The sequence below is a fragment of the Neomonachus schauinslandi genome, chromosome 3 (assembly GCF_002201575.2).
Source record: "Neomonachus schauinslandi chromosome 3, ASM220157v2, whole genome shotgun sequence".
Lineage (NCBI taxonomy): Eukaryota > Metazoa > Chordata > Mammalia > Carnivora > Phocidae > Neomonachus > Neomonachus schauinslandi.
Genome location: NC_058405.1, coordinates 54,235,266 through 54,250,463, shown reverse-complemented (window position 1 = coordinate 54,250,463; position 15,198 = coordinate 54,235,266).

The window sequence follows — 15,198 nt, the reverse complement described above, 5'->3', positions numbered from 1 at the left end:
GAAAGAAAGAAAGAAAGAAAGAAAGAAAGAAAGAAAGAAAGAAAGAACCTCCATTGATATATACTCTGTTTTACTCCAATCTCAAATTATATTTTAAAGAAAACAAAAGGAAAAATTATATTCTTTAAATTAATTTATTATGGGGCATCTGGGTTGCTCAGTCGTTAAGCATCTGCCTTCGGCTCAGGTCAGGATCCCAGGGTCCTGGGATCGAGCCCCACATCGGGCTCCCTGCTCAGCGGGAAGCCTGCTTCTCCCTCTCCCACTCCCCCTGCTTGTGTTCCCTCTCTCGCTGTGTCTCTCTCTCTCTCAAATAAATAAATAAAATCTTAAAAAAAAAATTAATTTATTATGTGGATTTGCCAATTAGATGAAAAACTAGATGCTGGCTTATTGCTCAAGCCAAGTGGAACTGAGGTTAGATTTTACATACAGTTACTTAAAGAAAAACACATATATACTTAATATCTTATGTGTAGAACTATCTGTATATCTATGTACAATAGATATATAAGGATATATTAGATGCCAGCTGATTTCCAGATAGTGAAGTTTATAAGATCCTATTGAAAATAATACTCTTCAGAGCCATAATTTTTTTACTCAATTGTTAGGACCAGTCTATCCAAAACACACTTTTAACAATGACATGAGATATGTGGAAATACAAGGAAGAAAAATCTATGCAAACAGCAAATGCCAAAATCAAACTGAAAACGCAAGGCATGCCAAAGTCTAAAAGGCATTATATGTGTACAGAAGCAAGCTGAAGCGGTCAGCCAGGCTCCATGGAATAGCTCTCAGCTCAGCTGGAAATCTTGGTTTACATTGCCTTTGAGCCGAAGTCTTGTTTGCTCAGGGAGAGGAGCTGGCTGCAGGGAGGAGGCACCTTCTTCCTCTGCTGCTGAATTTCAATGAGCAGAAATCAATCAACAAAGGCAGGTCACTGTAAGACCTGACAGGCTCTGGGCCTCCTCTGGGATGAGGCCAGACTGGGGATTTAAACCTGACACAGAACTTGTTAGATTTAATATTAAAGAAACATGAAGCAATGGCATGTCCCCAGGAGGTTCTTTCTTCTTGACACAAGAGTGGAAGTTATGGCCACATGGCCTTCTTTTTTCTGCCCTGCTGTCAGAGGCTACTCAGAAATAAAAGACACCTTCTTTTGAAGAGAGTTATGGAAACAATGTATAATAGTTGCTAGTTATACGTTTTACGAACATAATTAGCAAACAAATGCCATAGGTTATAAATTGGGAGTGTGTGAATTTAGAATTTCATTCTGTCCATAGTTTTCCCTTCCTTGAAACTTGAAAGCCAGTACATTCAGCTGCCAGAATAAATGAACTCCACATTTTGGAGGCTTAACCTCAGCACAGTCACTAGGCAAGTGAGATTCAAGGGTTTGCCACAGATCCTGGTGTGTTTCTGGTTTCCCAGGTGTGCATTGCTGGGATAATGTTTAGTAGTGGTAACTCCTTCAGTGTTAGTCCTCCTGAGGTGTCTCTGATTCCGCTTAATTTATTTCATCAACAAAAATCACATTTTTAATCTGTCTGTATCTCTGAGCCAACTGAGAAAAGAGGGAACACAAAATGGCCCCCATTTCTTGTGAATTATCCAAACACATTATTAGCAACTCTAAATCCTGCTCAAGATTGATTGTTCCTTTGGTTTCCTTCTTGTGTTTTGGCCCTGAGCTTTGCTAACTGACTTTTGGCTCTGGTTCCTGTTGGGCTTCCTCCTCCTGGCTTCCACCTTGTCTCAGTAGCAGAACTTCCAGCTCTGACCATCAGCTATGTCCTTGATCTGATTTGTTGCATGTTCTTAAGGTCTCCTGTTCTCTTTTCCCCATAGAACAGGGCTGAGGCACTGAGGCCATTTCAAAATTCATGGCCTGGTTCTGATGGCATGTCCTGGAAAGGAGAAAGGAGACCAGAAAACCTTGTCTTCTAATGCTCTTTCCCTACCCTGAAAAACAGACTAAAAAATGTATTTTGCCCTTCTGGACTGCATAGGTGTGTTATAAAGATTAATATCCGTGGAGCCTATGTGGATTAATGTGAAAAGCAGCCATGTAGAAGATTGCCAAGCTATTGCCTTGGCAACATCTCCACAAAAGAAGAAACCTTTAACACAAGCTGTAATTATAAACTAAGGGGACTGTTTTTGTTTTTATCAAGCACACCAAACTCTGTACTTCCAGGTGCTTCTTGTCTCCTTCAAATTAGCCATTGGGTGAAACTGTCACTTATTTTACTGATTTATGCAATTAATTCCTGCTCAAAAAAATTGTTTGGAATGAACTTTTGGTATTCCCTTTAGGCCTGGTGGCAAATTTTTTTCAAATATCCTTAATAGTAGAAAGTCTTCATCCTATTAGGGTGGCCCTGAAAGTGCCAAATGCAGGTGGAAAGTTAGCCATTAATCTAGGAAACATTAGAGAAAAAGAGAGAGAGATGGAGAGAGAAACTAGACTCTATCTATAACTATAACCATATATAGAGAGAAACCTGACTCTAAAGTAATAAGGTGGTTGTGTGTGTACGAATGCATGCACGTGGGAGGTAGGGTGAGTGTGTGCATGAAAGAGAGAAAGAGAGAGCATATCCTAGGTTTGTTGGTAGAGTAGAGACTTTATGTTTCACGGAACAAAGAAAGCAAATCTAACAGACCATGCATGTTACAACTTCTACTCTGTCAGGAAAATTTCTCAGCTTCAGTCTTGATTGGAAGCACATACACAAAAAATTATTATTTTTTTGAAATAGGTGATGCTGTCAGCTAGAAGGCAAAAGGTCCCATGGGGCACACCACGGGAACATCCTTCCCGAACCCAGGATTCACATAGCCTTGTCCTCATCTCCCATCTCTGGCTATAGAAGACCAGCCAACAGGACTGGATGTGCAGATTTGTCAATGCCTTCAGTTGGATTTTTGAAGAAAATGTTACTTTGCAAACTGTCAGTCTGCCCCTAAAATGCAAGCTCCCCCCCTCCCCAACCACTCTCCCCTTTTTCCACTACTGCTAGTATCTATTCCCATTATTCCTTCCCTCAGGCCTGTCTCTGCCTTTATAAAGATAAGCAATTATTTTCAACTTCAAGAAGGATGCTGCCCCTTAGGGTCTTTCCAAATGTAACAAATCTGGGAAAGGTGGATGATTTACAGATCAACAGCTACCTGGCAGATACTGTGCAATATTTTGCTGTCAACACCAAGGGACTGATAAGCATAGTTTGCTAGCCACAGAAAATCTGTAAGAAAAAAAAAGAGGAATCAAAGCTTTTCCTCTCAAAAAATCTGGTTGTTTCTTTCCTTCCCATTGGCAGATAATTCCATTTTTAGATGCCTACAAAAGAGACAGAAACATTCTTACTTTGTAAATTCTGGTATTTCCTAACTCATACTGTATATGATTCTTGATCAACATTAACAACAGATGGAATTCCTGGGTTTGTAATATTTCCTGCATCCACAGGTCAGTGTGTGTGTTAGAAGGGGTGGGGTTCTACCTATCAGATACTCCTGAGGACCACTTGAGGCTAAGTCAGAACATGAGAACTCAGTTTTTTGGGTTTTTTTTTTTTAAGATTTTATTTATTTATTTGAAAGGGAGAGAGAGAGCACAAGAGCATGGGAAGGGAGAAGCAGACTCCCCGCTGAGCAGGAAGCCCAATGTGGGGACGCTGGGCTCGATCCCAGGAGGCTGGGATCATGACCTGAGCCCAAGGCAGATGCTTAACCGACTGAGCCACCCAAGCGTCCCGGGAGCTCAGTTTATGTTGTCACTCCTAATTCTCAGTGGTGCTAGTCACCTCTCACCCTGTAATTGACATCCCTTCTCCCTTTGCCAAGACTGACAATTTGCCACATTTCAGGAAATGCTTTCATGTACGCCAGAGCATACCCTCCAGAAGAGGCTGACTTCCTTCCTCCAACAGAAAAATTATTCTATCAGAGACAGACGGAAAACATTTCTCTAAATAGACCCAGAAATGACTCATTTACTTCCTCCTTACCCAGTAACCTTCTTTTTCTTCAGACAGTTCTGTTCATCTTTCTTATATCAAGAGGAAGTCTACTTCCCTGCAATCTCCACCAGATGAACATTAAAACCTTTTACCATGAAAGCCCTGGGAACAGGTATCATGACCCATCATCCATCAGTTGCTCACCTTACCCCTCCATGCCATTCTCTTCTGCAGCTCAATTCACCAATCCTCTCAATAAGTATTCCCTTACAATTCTTTTATTTTGTTTGAATGCAAAAATAATCAGTGACTATAGTAGAAAATATATTAAGGCATTAAGGAACAACTCTAGAAGCATGTGGTCTAGTTAGAAAGACAAATGTGTGATATGGATACTATAAGAGCATAAAAGGGGCATCTGAATGAAACTGGGTGACAATGACACTGAGCTGACTGCTGATGGATGAGTAGATGGATAAGAAGCAGATCTAGAGATGTTTCAGAGAACACATTGTGATGACCAGAGCTTGTGCCATAGCCCAGAGATTGGAAAGTGGGCAATATTTAGAGAATGGCAGGGGTCAATTTGGCAAATGGTTTGTACGAAAGTGGTAAAAGATGAAACTATGAAAAACAGTGTGGAGATTCTTAAAAAATTAAAAACAGAACTACCATATAATCCAGCAATCCCACTCCTGGGTATGTATCCAAAATAATTGAAATCAAGATCTTGAAGACACATCTGCATTCCCATGTTCATTGCAGCATTATTTATAATAGCCAAGATATAGAAACAACCCGAAAGTCCATCAACAGACTAACGAATTTAAAAAAGTGTGGTATATATATACAATGCAATATTATTCTGCCTTAAAAAAGAAGGAAATCCTACCATTTGCAACAACATAGATGGACCTAGAAGCCACTATGCTAAGTGAAATAAGATATTAAATGTTTGGAGCTAGAGGCTAGTCTATGGAAAATTCCTCCAAATTTTAAAATTATATACGAAAGAAACTTTACTGAGGTTTTTCAAATTTGATAACATTGAAAATGTATATAATCATTCCTATAATGAGTTGTGAAAATAAAATAAACTGTTTTAAACATTATCAATAAGAAAAATAATTTTAATTAACCACAGAGGATCATCTTTCTATTATTCTATAGAAAATATTATAAAAGTTATTGTCCTATGAAGAATCAAAGGGTAAAAAGATATGCAACCCAAATATATTTAGGCAGTCATTTAATTAAAAACATGTTGCTTATTTCTGGATTTCCTGATGTTTGTGGTATTTGTCAGCTTTTCCAAATTTGTAATTTAGTATGATCATATATAAAAAGTAAATAGAAAAAAAGCATAGATTTAAATTAAACAATAGTACTAATTATATCAAATATTATTGGTCTAGCCACATCAAATAAAAAGCAGACATTGTCAGATCAGATATCAAAAAACAACTATATGCTCTCTATAAGAAACCCACTTGAAATATGAAAAAGCAGATAGGTTAAAAGTGAAAGGATTAAAAAGACAGTTCATGCTAACACTAATTAAAAGAAATCTGGAGTAGTTGTATTAATATCATATAATGTAGATTTCAAAGGAAAAAATATAAGCAGGGATAAAGAGGGTCATTTTATAATGACAGAGAAGGAATTCATCAAGAGGGCATAACAATTCTAAATATGTTTGTACCTCTTAACTGAACTTCAAAATACACGAAGCAAAAACTGATAATACTGGAAAAAGAAATAGACAATTCCACTATGGGACTGCTCTCTCAATAATTGACAGAGGTGGACAGAAAATCATTAAATGTGTATAATACTTGAACAACACTGTCAACATACTGGACTCAATTAACACTTACAGAAGACTTCATCCAATACCAGCTGAATACACATTTTTTTACAAATGTACATGGAACATTTACCAGATGTATTAGTTTCCTAGGGCTACCAAAAAAAGAAAAGAAAATACCACAAACTAGGTGACTTAAAACAATAGAAATTTGTTCTCTTGCAGACATTGAGAGATAGGCACCCTAATCCAGTATGACCTCACTAGATCTGCAAAGACCCTATTTCCAAATAAGGTCATATTCACAGGGACCAGGGTTAGGACTTGAACTATCTTTTGGGGGGACACAAGTCAACCCACAACACCAGATTAGACCACATTCTGGACCAGTAAATAAGTCTTAATAAATTTTAAAAGATTGAAATAATATAATGTATATTCTCTAACTTCAATTGAATTAAATTAAAAATCAATAACAAAAATATATGCAGGATTTCTCCAAATATTTGGAAGCTAAAGAACACTTCTAAAAAACCTATAGATCAAAGAAGAAATCATAAGTGAAATTAGAAATTAAGCTGAATGAGGGGCGCCTGGGTGGCTCAGTCGTTAAGCGTCTGCCTTTGGCTCGGGTCGTGATCCCAGGGTTCTGGGATGGAGCCCCACATCAGGCTCCCTGCTCCACGGAGAGCCTGCTTCTTCCTCTCCCACTGCCCCTGCTTGTGTTCCTGCTCTCCCTGTGTCTCTCTCTGTCAAATAAAGAAATAAAATCTTTAAAAAAAAAAAAAAAGAAATTAAGCTGAATGAAAATGAAAACACAGTATTTAAAAATCTGCTGGATCCAGCTAAAGAGTGCTTAGGAACATCATATGGTTGTTTAAGTGTTTATAGCATAATATGCTTATATTAAGAAGTAGAAGGGCTCAAACAACATGACTAAAGTGTGCACCTCAATAAAGTAGAAAGGGAAGAGCAAAGTAAGTTCAAAATAAGGATAAAAAAAGGAATTAAAATGGATACAAACAGAAATCAATGAAACAGAAAACAGAAAAGCAATAGAGAAAAATCAGTGAAAAAAAAAACAGTTCTTTGAAAAAAATTAATAAAATGAATAAACTCTAGCTAGACTGGTCAGGTAAATACATAAATTACCAATATCAGGATTGAAAGATCCTTGCTAAAGATCCAACAGTCACTAAAAGAAAAATTAGGAACAAGTTTATGCCAATAAATTCTCAACTTGGATGAAATGAAAAAATTCCTTGAAACACACAAATAACCAAAGCTCACCTAAGAATTAGCTAGCTTAGATTACCCCCTCCATATCTTTTAAAAAATTTGAATTCATAGTTAAAATTCCAAATGCACACAGCTTTATAAGAGTTACCTTTTGTAACTGATTTAGATATTTTAATTTTTTGTCCCTAGTTGCTTAATCTCTTTATCTTGGTGTTCTGTGGTCTTACTATAACATTCGTTGTCTAGTATGTTTTTTTGGCATGGGACCCATTATGTTTCCTAAATCTGAGGATTTGTGGCCTTCATGAATTTTGGAAAATTCTCAGTCATACTGCCAGAAACGGAACCTCCACTATTCATTAAGTAGTGTTAGGCTGTTTTTTTGTTTTTGTTTTTTTTATTTTTTTAAAGATTTTATTTATTTGAGAGAGAGAATGAAATAGAGAGAGCATGGGGGGGGGGAGGGTCAGAGGGAGAAGCAGACTCCCCGCTGAACAGGGAGCCCGATGCGGGACTCGATCCCACGACCCCAGGATCATGACCTGAGCCCAAGGCAGTCGTTTAACCAACTGAGCCACCCAGGCGCCCAAACTGTTTTTGATCTACAACTGCAGACCATATTTAGGCACAGTTCCTACCTCGCTCAAATTCCAGTTCTCCTGGGCACTCACTTATTGTGACTCTTTTAAACTTAGATAGACTCTTTCATAAATCACCAATGCCCTGTCTCTAATTAGTGGATGATTGAAAACTCCAATCCTGAAGTAGACGAATTTCAGGGTATCCGCTGAGTCCCCGCCCCTTCTTTGTGATTGGCCTTTCACCCTCCTGCTGTTCTATTAGTACAGCGTTACCTCTTCTCCATTAACTAAGCAAGTTGAAACAAAGACTGATGAGGCCCAAACTGAGTTCCTTTCTTAGACTTTAGAATGAGAACACGTGAGAGTGAGTCACTTAATGGAAGGAAAGAAAAGAAACCAAATGAAGCTGAGGCTTTTTGAAGGAAGTCACTACAGTGAGGACCAGAAACTCCAAATAATAGCATCCCCAGAACTGACACTCTCTTCCTAAAAGGATTAAATTCCACTAGATTTGAAGCCTCAAAAAACCACCCAATTTACTTAGGTAGGTGGGGTGGGGATATTCTGGCTAAACCAGAAAATCCGTATCCTCACAGAGGTCCATTTTCCAGTCAGAGGCCATCAATCTTTGTGCCTGACAGTGGAAAAGAAATTAAATAGAGAGATTTCTCACAAGATGTTAACAATTTGAGTATCTTATTAGTGGCTGGTATATTTTTGTCAATTCTTCTTCTTATTGATGTAATACAGAAAGCAGGGAATGGTTCCCTGGGAGATTGCTATCTTGACATCCTTTCTCCATAACACCAATATTCACTTTTATCAAAAAAAAACTATTGATTATCTGATTATCTAGACTCGGACTTTTCCACTGCCATAAATAAGCTTTTCCAAAATAAATTTATTTTTAACAAAAAATATCTAGCTCCAGGGCGCCTGGGTGGCTCAGTTGGTTAAGTGACTGCCTTCGGCTCAGGTCATGATCCTGGAGTCCCGGGATCGAGTCCCACATCAGGCTCCCTGCTCGGCAGGGAGTCTGTTTCTCCCTCTGACCCTCCTCCCTCTCATGCTCTCTGTCTCTCATTCTCTCTCACTCAAATAAATAAATAAAATCTTTTAAAAAAAAAAAAAAATATCTAGCTCCATAGATTTTCAGAACATTCCTCCAAACCTGTACACAATACCACATGTTTTTTTATCTCTTTTAAGTTACTAATGAAATTATTAGCTATTTCTAATTAGTTCTATACTTATCTATACTTATCATATATACATGTAATTAAAAGATTTTATTTATTTATTTGAGAGAGAGAGCGAGAGAGATCACAAGCGGGGAGGAGAGGGAGAAGCAGGCTCCCTGCTTGCAACATGGGGCTTGATCCCAGGACACTGGGATCATGACCTGAGCCAAAAGCAGATGCTTAACTGACTGAGCCACCCAGGTGCCCCTCTCATTATATTTTTATAACAAAATCTGACTCCATCTTCTAGCAGAAATGCCCCTGGAAAAGTCTCAGATAAAGACTAGTACTTGTAAATGTGTGATTAGCATGGGCATAAGATGTTAGAAAATTTGAAAATTTCCTTCAGAGAATTCACTGGAAGGATAATAATTATACATGCTCCCTTTTCCTTCTTTAAATACTAAGTGGTCAAGTGTCCTATAGTACTCCTGAGGACCATTCCTGGCTCCCAGGTTGATTTGCTCAGTGACCACAAGAATGATTTCACTTCCTGTTCTTCAGTCTCAATAAGTAGAAATAATAATTTCACTTCCTATATGGGCAAGAGTTTTAATAAGGATGGGTTGGTGAGGCAATTTGAGATCTCAAATGATTGAGAGGTGAGGGAGGGGTCAATCTATGAGTTCTAGAAGGAAAGGAAGGTTATTATGATGAGAGATTGAGGAATCTCTGCTTCCCCTTCTCAGCAGTGTTGCTGAAATATGAGAAAGTAGTGCCCACACATTGCTTCCAATTCCTGATTATTTCACCAATGCAGGAGCAATTAAGCCAAGATATGCACACTGATTTTAGAATTAGAGAAAATGAACTGATTTATATATGCAAGCAAAACTCATACTAAATTCATATAATCTAACTGCAGATGAACACTGCATACCAGGACCATAGTAGGGAGGAAGAAGAAGGCAAAGAAAAGACCTTAGTATGGGTACTAAAAGCCACAAAGAATTCTCTTAACTAAAGAAAATTACAGTGAGTGCATGCTGGTATTATTCCTGCACACATCCAATTCATCACCCCTTATACTGGAGTCCATCATTCTCGTGAATGGTTATACATAAAAGTAACTTAATAGTTTTGCTTTCTTAGGAAGAAAAAATATAAAAAGTTTAACTCATCACATTTTAAGTGAACAATAAATAATATTAAATCATACTCAATACACAAAATTTGTTCTAAATTACCCTTAAAAATTTCCCTTTAGGAGCCCTCCTACACTGTTGGTGGGAATGCAAGCTGGTGCAGCCACTCTGGAAAACAGTATGGAGGTTCCTCAAAAAGTTGAAAATAGAGCTACCTTATGACCCAGCAATTGCACTAGTGGGTATTTGCCCCAAAGATACAAATGTAGGGATCCGAAGGGGTATGTGCACCCCAGTGTTTATAGCAGCAATGTCCACAATAGCCAAACTGTGGAAAGAGCCAAGATGTCCATAGACAGATGAATGGATGAAGAAGATGTGGTACATATATACAATGGAATATTATGCAGCCATCAAAAGGAATGAAATCTTGCCATTTGCAATGACGTGGATGGAACTGGAGAGTGTTATGCTGAGCAAAATAAGTCAAACAGAGAAAGACATGTATCATATGACCTCACTGATATGAGGAATTCTTAATTTCAGGAAGCAAACTGAGGGTTGCTGGAGTGGTGGGGGATGAGAGGCATGGGGTGGCTGGGTGATAGACATTGGGAAGGGTATGGGCTATAGTGAGTGCTGTGAATTGTGCAAGACTGTTGAATCACAGATCTGTACCTCTGAAACAAATAATACATTATATGTTAAAAAAAAAAAAAAAAGAAGATACCAGGAGGGGAAGAATGAAGGAGGGGAAATCGGAAGGGGAGATGAACCATGAGAGACGATGGACTCTGAAAAACAAACTGAGGGTTCTAGAGGGGAGGGGGTGGGAGGATGGGTTAGCCTGGTGATGGGTATTAAAGAGGGCATGTTCTGCATGGAGCACTGGGTGTTATATGCAAACAATGAATCATGGAACACTGCATCAAAAACTAATGATGTAATGTATGGTGATTAACATAACATAATAATAAAAATAAATAAATTTAAAAAAATAATAAAACTAAAAAAAAAATTTCCCTTTAGTCCCAAGTATGGTCCATTAAGCGGGGAAAGGGAGAAAAGGGAGTGAAGAGGAGGCAAAAGAGAGAGAGAGAGAGAGAAGCAGCAATAAATAAAGAGAAATAAAAAGGAGAAAGGCAGATAGGAAATGAGGGAGGTAAAAAGTGACAAAAAGGGAGTCAGATATACCAATAAAAATAAAAGAGGAACAATTGAAATGAGTATAGATAACAATTTTTGGTAAAAACTGAATAATTATAAAATACCTCTCCCTCCTATTCCTTTTACCTACTTCTTTACTGAATTTGTTTTTGTTTTTTTGTTTAATTTTATTATGTTATGATAGTCACCATACAATATATCATTAGTTTTTGATGTGGTGATCCACAATCCATTGTTTTCGTATAACACCCAGTGCTCCATGCAGTACATGCCCTCCTTAATACCCATCACCGGGCTAACCAATCCCCCCTCCCCCCTCCCCTCTAAAACGCTGTTTGTTTCTCAGAGTCCATAGTCTCTCATGGTTCATCTCTCCCTCTGATTTCCCGCCCTTCATTTTTCCCTTCCTTCTCCTAATGTCCTCCATGCTATTCCTTATGTTCCACAAATAAGTGAAACCATATGATAATTGATTTTCTCTGCTTGACTTATCTCACTTAGTATAATCTCCTCCAGTCCCATCCATGTTGATGTAAAAGTTGGGTATTCATCCTTTCTAATGCCTCAGTAATAGTCCATTGTATATATGGACCACATCTTCTTTATCCATTCATCTGATGAAGGGCATCTCGGCTCTTTCCACAGTTTGGCTATTGCAGACATTGCCACCATGAACATTGGGGTGCATATGGCCCTTCTTTTCACTACATCCGTGTCTTTGGGGTAAATACTGAGGAGTGCAATTGCTGGGTCATAGGGTAGCTCTATTTTTAATTTTTTGAGGCACCTCCACACTGTTTTTCAAAGTGGCTGTCCCAACTTGCATTCCCACCAACAGTGTAAGAGGGTTCCCCTTTCTCCACAACTTCTCCAACATTTGTTTGTTGTTTCTTTCCCTGTCCATTTTGGCCATTCTAACTGGTGTGAGGTGGTATCTCAATGTGGTTTTGATTTGAATCTCCCTGATGGCTAATGATGATGAACATTTTTTCATGTGTCTGTTAGCCATTTGTATGTCTTCTTCAGAGAAATGTCTTCTCATGTCTTCTGCCCATTTTTTGACTTATTTGTTTTTTGGGTGTGGAGTTTGAGAAGTTCTTTATAGATCTTGGATACCAGCCCTTTATCTGTAGTGTCATTTGCAAATATCTTCTCCCATTCTGTGGGTTGCCTCTTTGTTTTGTTGACTGTTTCCTTTGCTGTGCAGAAGCTTTTTATCTTGATGAAGTCCCAAAAGTTCATTTTTGCTTTTGTTTCACTAGCTTTTGGAGATGTATCTTGAAAGAAGTTCCAATGTTGACAATAAGGAACATATAAACATTTGAATTTTTAATGCTTTAATTTTTAAGTTTTAAAGAATCATAAAAATATAGTTATCTAGAAAAGTTATCTAGAAATTTTCAAATTTTAACAAGGTCTCCTTTTGATAAAATATACTAACATTGTTTCTTGCATTATTTTGACTTTTTTTTTTTAAGATTTTATTTATTTATTTGAGAGAGAGAATGAGATAGAGCATGAGAGGGGGGAGGGTCAGAGGGAGAAGCAGACTCCCTGCTGAGCAGGGAGCCCTCTTGCATTATTTTGAAAGGCATCATGATACAACAATTTGCAGAGTTGAAATATAGAAGGAGATGGGGGGAAAATTTGTTCTTTGTTGTTGTTGTTGTTTTATTTTCAAAGTTCCTATATCTTTTTGACCAGAAAATAGACCCTGAGCTTGTATTCAAGGTCACAACAATTGTCTCTTTGAAACAAAGAAAGGAAAAAGGATTACTACTTCCCAATGCCTATTAGTTAAAATACTGGGAAGGTCTTCTTTTTCCTTCTATTCTTTCCTTCCTCCCACCTTCCCTCCCTCCTCTCTCTCTTCCTTCCTTCCTTTCTTCCGTTTTGTAGAAGGGTTAAATGATCAACCAATCTGTTTTTGTCAAGTGAGTCTGTCAAAGTGTTAAATCTAGTGAATAGACAAGGGGGAAAGTTGCTGGATATTTATCCATTCATTCCCTATGCTACCCATAGCAGTGACTAGAGCAATATTACTTCCAATGAAACTTTGAAGTCATCAAATAAGATCTATATCAAAGATTCCATCCTACATTAAGATCATGCCTAGTACTACTCCAAATGGTTCAACTATCTAAATTTTCATTTCTTAACAGGTCAGATTTTCCTCCTCTTATGTTTGTATTAACAAACTATAATAGTCTTATTTTGTTACTCTATGAAAACTCTAATGTACTTGTGCTGAGATTTAGGTACAGATTCTCAGCACTCCAGAAACGGACATAGAGTAGTGTCCCCTAGTACAGAGTGGGGCTATATATAAATTCCTTACACTTTAAACACTTATACAACTATGAAACCAAAAGAAATTTATACTTATATACTATACATATTAAAACAAAATAAGTAAAATTCAAATTTGCAACATTAGTTTAACGTATGGATTTGCTGAAAGTAGAACTCTCATATAGAAAAATAACAACTCAGGGGTGCCTGGGTGGCTCAGATGGTTAAGCGTCTGCCTTCAGCTCAGGTCATGATCCTGGGGTCCTTGAATCGAGCCCCACATCGGGCTCCCTGCTGAGCAGGAAGCCTGCTTCTCTCTCTCCCTCTGCCTGCCACTCCCCCTGCTTGTACTCTCTCTCTGTGTCAAATAAATAAATAAATAAATAAATAAAAATAAAAATGTCAACTCAGATCCAGTTTTAAAATATACTCTCTTTAGAATGGTGGGTTACCAGGGATTTGGAGGTAGAGGAGATGGGGAGATGCTGGTCAAAGGGTACAAGCCTTTAGGTATGAGATGAATAAATCTGGGTATCTAAGTACGGCACAGTGCCTATAGTTAATAGTACTACCTTACGCATTTGAAATTTGCAAGAGAATAGACCTTAAGCATTCTTACCACACACAAATAAAAGATGGTAATTATGTGAGGTGATGGATGTGTGGTAATCATTTCACAGAGTATATGTATGTCAAATCATCACTTTGTATATTATAAATACATGCAGTGTTGTCAATTGAACCTCAATAAGCTGAAAATTTTTTTAAAGATTTATTTATTTATTTGAGAGAGAGAGAGAGTGTGTGCACGAGCAGGGGGGAGGAGAAAAGGGAGAGGGAGAGAGAGAATCTTAAGCAGGCTCCACATCCAGTGTGGAGCTTGATGCAGGGCTCGATCTCACTACCCTGAGATCATGACCTAAGCCAAAATCAAGAGTTGGACACTCAACTGACAAAGCCACCCAGGTGCCCCAATAAGCTGAAAAATTTTTTTAAAAATTTACTCTTTCCCACCATGAAAAAGATTATAGTGTATAGAATAAAGCCTAACTCCTTAACATGGCATTCAAGACCCTCCAAATATATCCCTTTCTAACTTCTTTTCTTTCTGTATTCCCCACTCACCATTCACCAACTTCCAACTTGATGACTTGCCATGATTTGCCAATCTCCCAGAAAAATCCAGTCCTTGCACCTGCCTGTGACTTTGCCCATGCTATTTTCTCAGCCTCTAGTCTCTGCTGCCTATAACATTCTAATTTTGCTCTCAGTTTCAGCTCCAATGCATTTATTTCATAAAGCCATCTTCCAGCCCCCTAGACCTAATAACTGCACCTTTCCCTGAGTTTCCAGAGTGCATTGTTCATATCTGTTTCACATTTCCCAGTATCATGTTAACGGTTTATAGACCTGTGTTCTTTACTATATTGTTAACCTTATAAAAAATAACAACTTTATTGAGATTAATTCACATATCATACAATTCACCCATTTGAAGTATGCAATTGAATGATTTTTAGTATAGTCACAGAGCTGTGCAACCATCACCACAAACAATTTTAGAACATTTTCATTACTGAAAAAAGAAATCTTGTACCATTAGCAGGCACTCTGCACCCCCTTACCCCCAGCCCTAGGCAAATCTTAATTTTCCTTTTTGTCTCTGTAGATTTGCCTTTGCTGCACATTTCATATAAATGGAATGATTTAGATACTTAAAAATCTTTTAAAGGTAAGGACAAAGTCTTATTCATGGAAGGAGGAGTTAATGAGCAGGATATGTGATATAAGAGAAAGAGAATGAGTATG